At 35.4% G+C, this 4,390-nt stretch overlaps 1 long non-coding RNA gene across 1 annotated transcript; it reads left to right on the top strand.

Moving 5' to 3' along the window:
- The first annotated feature begins 3,127 nt into the window (after nt 1-3,127).
- On the top strand, nt 3,128-4,185 carry LOC147566664 (uncharacterized). The gene is made up of 2 exons (XR_015230526.1): nt 3,128-3,325; nt 3,791-4,185. It is a non-coding gene; the product is annotated as an uncharacterized LOC147566664 (long non-coding RNA).
- The last annotated feature ends 205 nt before the right edge of the window (nt 4,186-4,390 follow it).

Raw genomic sequence — 4,390 nt, 5'->3', positions numbered from 1 at the left:
GGTGGTGTAAGACTATATCGACCTAGATATAATATTCATTAGGGGAGAATATTATTATGTGAAGTTTTCTGCAGCACTAACATTGGATATCTACGCTGAAACTCTTTTTTCTTCGTCCAATTTTTCTCCCAATGGATTTTTCTGGCAAGGGTTTCACGAGGCAATTTTTCGTATATCCAGCGCCACTCAATACCTATACTATTATACTCTTTTTCCTTCATCAGATTTTGTCCTACAAGATTTTTTTGAAAAGGTTTTAATGAGGCAATATTTCGAGTGATGGTCATCTAAGGGGGAGTGTTACAATATGGTTGACCATCCAAATGGTGCCACATCATGGGTTATAATTTTGTTATCCTGATAACTATACACAAGATCATAAGAGGATAAATATGAGATTGCTTATGGACTAAACTTGAGCCTTAGTCTTAGGGGCTTAGGGTCTGGCAATGCATGGTATGAGAAAAACTTTTAGGGTCCGTTTGATACATGTGAAAAGGGGCAAGAAAGTCGATTTTCTTACGAAAGTGGACTTTCCGCTGTTTGATTCGACTCAATGGATGAGAAAATCAGTTTCTTATGAGAAAAAAAGTGTGTAAAGAGTCCTGATTATTTGCCCACTCTCTTATGCAGAAACCGTTTTCTCACTCACACTGACAAATTCACGATCTCTCTCCTCCTCCTCCGTGTTGATCATATCTCTCTCTTCTTTCCCAACTCTATTAGTGCACTGTAATTAGGGTTTCCCGAGTATCTGAATCTTTAGGGTTTTGAAGTTGAAGCATAACAACAACAACAACATAATCTCAACACAGGTACAACTACAACAATTAATTTCAATTTTCTTCATCGAGCGAGTTCAAGTTGAATGGCAACCACAATTGTTCTTCAATCAACACAATTATAACTACAATGACAACAACAAATATAACTACAGTTGTTCTTCAATCGAGTTCAAGTTGAATGACAACCACAATTGTTCTTTCAATTTTTTTTATCAATCGAATTTTGCCTCGCGGATGCAACAAGTACAACTACATCAGCAACAACAAATTTTGTTCTTCAATCAACACAATTAATTTAATGTTGTGATGTTGAATTACACCCACAATTGTGTTTTGTGTTCCTCCTCTTGTATTGTTTTCTTTAAACCCTATCACTAAATCGATGAAGAATAGAAAACCTAGAGTAAATGGATTTGGGGAAGAGAGGAACACAAAACCTAACTCTCTCTGTATCTATCGATCTGAACTCCCTTTCTCCCAACCGATTTCTCTCTCTCTCTAACGATCTCACCCTCTCTCTAACAATCTCTCCCAGTCGATCTCTCCCTCTCTCTCTCTAACGATCTCTCCCTTTTTCACTCTATCGATTGGGGTAGGGGAGATGATAGAGGGCAAAAAATATTAAGGCCCAACCTTAAAGCTCACTTATTATATCATTTTTTTTAAAGGAACCCCTATTCTCTAACATTCTTATCAAACAATTCAAACTTAGATTTTCACATCCACATACTTGAGTTTCTTAGAGGGTGTTTGATTTTTGCACTTATTAAGTGATTTTCACTTATTAAGTGCGGGCCGGCAATTTTAGGTCGTTTGTTTTTTCACTTAATAAGTGAAAATCACTTGTAAGTGGTGCCAAAGTAAGTGCAAAAAAGTAAGCTCCAATTTGAAGCTTATTTTTTTGCACTTACTTTGTAAATGAAAGTAAGTGATAAAAAAGACATAAAAACCCTATACAAAATTTAGAAATTACTAACTATTAACCAACTAAACCCTAAATAATTAAAGATAACCTTGGGTATCTTTAATGGATAGAGATTTTTTGTCAGTTCAACCAACATCTGTTTCCCCCGGCGAGTTTTTTTTCTAGTAAAGGTGACGAGATTGATAAGAAAAGGATTTGCTTACCACATGGAAGTGCACAATCAGTTTTGTGCATTCGATCATGGGTTGAAAGTGGGTTCAAGTTGAAGTATCGTTTGACTGCGAGAAGCTTATGAATTATGTTGTTGTTTTTATGTATGTAATTTGTGTAAGTTAGAAGAAAGATGAGAAGAAGGGAGAGAGAGAGAGGTATTTTCTGATTACCTTCTTGTGTGGTTAGTATGGTGTTGTAATGTCAAAGTAGTGTAGTGAGAGAAAGTGGGGGTTTATGTATGGTGATGCATTAGTGGTGTGCATACAGGGAAGATTAGGAACAAGAAAACAAACTGACTAGCAAGATGATATTTAGGCTTAGATTAGATGAAGATAGGCCTATGATATCTATATTCGTCTAGGTGTATGTGATTTTTCTAAAAGTCGGTGATCCATTGGCTAGGGACTCCTTATTCAAAATAACTGTTACAAAGACCCATCAAGGCTACACGTAAGCGATTGTAACCCATCTACAAGTAGTACTATGCTGCGGACGGGTATAGAGTTGTCTCACTGATTGATGTTTCGTTTACAATATTCATACTAATAAAATTTATCCCAAATTTGTTTCTTCGTACACTTAAAATCAATTTCTCAATAAATATTATTGTATATGCTTTGTAACACAACAAAGAACTCCAAAAATAAATATCGTGTTGTTTAATGCATAATTTCTTAAATTACTCTATCTAACATAAAATTTATTTGCCTTATGAATCTATGATGTGAAGTTTGATTAAATATGATTGTTTTTTGAGTAAATGCGTATGGATAAAAGATACAAAATTAAGAGACTTTATGCAAGGATAATCTAGACAATTCACATTTTTTATAACGCTTATAAGTGATGAAAAACAAATGACATAACACTTACAAGTGATAAAAAACAAACGGCGTTGCGCTTATTAAGTGATATTCACTTAGTAAGTGATATTCACTTACTAAGTGCTATCACTTATGAGTGCTAAAAAATCAAACACCCTCTTAGTTTTGAGTTTTCTAAATATCACTTACTAAGTGCTATCACTTATGAGTGCTAAAAAATCAAACACCTTCTTAGTTTTGAGTTTTCTATTTACTTTGTCACTCTGGTTTATTTGTTCATATTATATTGAATGATTTTCAAATTTTTCTCCATAGAAATGGACTTTGCACGCGTAACAACGGATCCTGATTCCAAACCGGCCCGTGTTGGTATCAGATTTATGATAAAGGTTCCTAGAGAATGATTTTGGAAGACAGTGGGTACTCGAGAACGAGCAGCGATAGAAAGGGTCGAGACCCGAGATAGAGCGACGGGCGACGGGGCGACGGGCGACGGGCGACGGGCGACGGGCGACGGGGCGACGGGCGACGGATAATAGAGACACCAACTGCAATCTTGATTTGTTGATGAGAGAAGGGTATGATTCGTAACCCTAATAATTCTGCATTTATCGCTCTTTTCACATCCATGGTTGAACCCAAAATTGTTGAATGTTTATGCTTGTTCTTTTTTTTTTTGATGAAGGAAGTTTATGCTTGTTCTTGGTATTTATTTTTGAAAACCCTAAAAAGAAACCGTATCTAGCTATTCTTTTCATGAAATTCTCGCTCTCTGCCTCTTTATGTATTGCAACAAAAGGATTGTTAAATCTTGAAATTATAAACCCTAGTTTCCTTGTGGTTCGATCAGAAAATTTGAATCAATGTTTTTCTTCACATTGAGATAATATATCTTTTGTGGTTTCTTTCAAAATAAGTCTGAACATGAGGGAAACCATGAAATCTCATTGAGTTGACTCGCTATAGGGATGTATGACTGTTGGTTCTTTGTCGGTGGATATTGCTGGTAATTATTTTTCGCCTTTCATTCTTGACATTTTCAGATGTTTGGTTGCTCATTTGGTCCACTCGTTCATTGAGGCATGCAGCAATTTAGATGTTACTATTTGCCGTTATGAGTTATCTTAATTTTTTTGATCAAACTTGAAAATATATACGAGGAAGTAGAAATCATCTGGACAATGGATCTCCTGATTAATCTGATCTCATTGTTCTAAGCTCTAAGTATAACGGGATGGTGGCTAGGGTTCAATATGAGGTTATTTTTATTGCTTTGGCTTCTGTGCCACCAAGAATTATGGAACTTATCAATATTAAGATTGGCGTAGACTTGTAGTCTCTGTTTTTAACAACAATTGCGAATACTCTATTGTTCAAGGGTTCTGTTTTTTGTCGTTTTTATACAAAAGTTATTTTTTTATTTTACTTTCATGGTAAAGTTTTGATGTGACATAAAATGGTGTTCCAGTCTCTTCTTGCACCACAGTATACCACCAATATACATCAGTTTCATCCTAGAATATCATCAGCGATATGTTTAAGTTGGTGGTTAGATAGATGCTTCCATCTATTCTTGGATTAGTTGGTTGGTATAAAAAGTGAGACAAGCTACGTAGAAATGTCGGCTGATGCGAGATTAAGTT

The sequence above is a fragment of the Eschscholzia californica genome, unplaced genomic scaffold (assembly GCF_041429995.1).
Source record: "Eschscholzia californica isolate CP2 unplaced genomic scaffold, dmEscCali1.0.p SCAF_1, whole genome shotgun sequence".
In the NCBI taxonomy this organism is placed as follows: Eukaryota; Viridiplantae; Streptophyta; class Magnoliopsida; order Ranunculales; family Papaveraceae; genus Eschscholzia; species Eschscholzia californica.
This window is presented reverse-complemented; position numbering and strand designations above follow the sequence as displayed.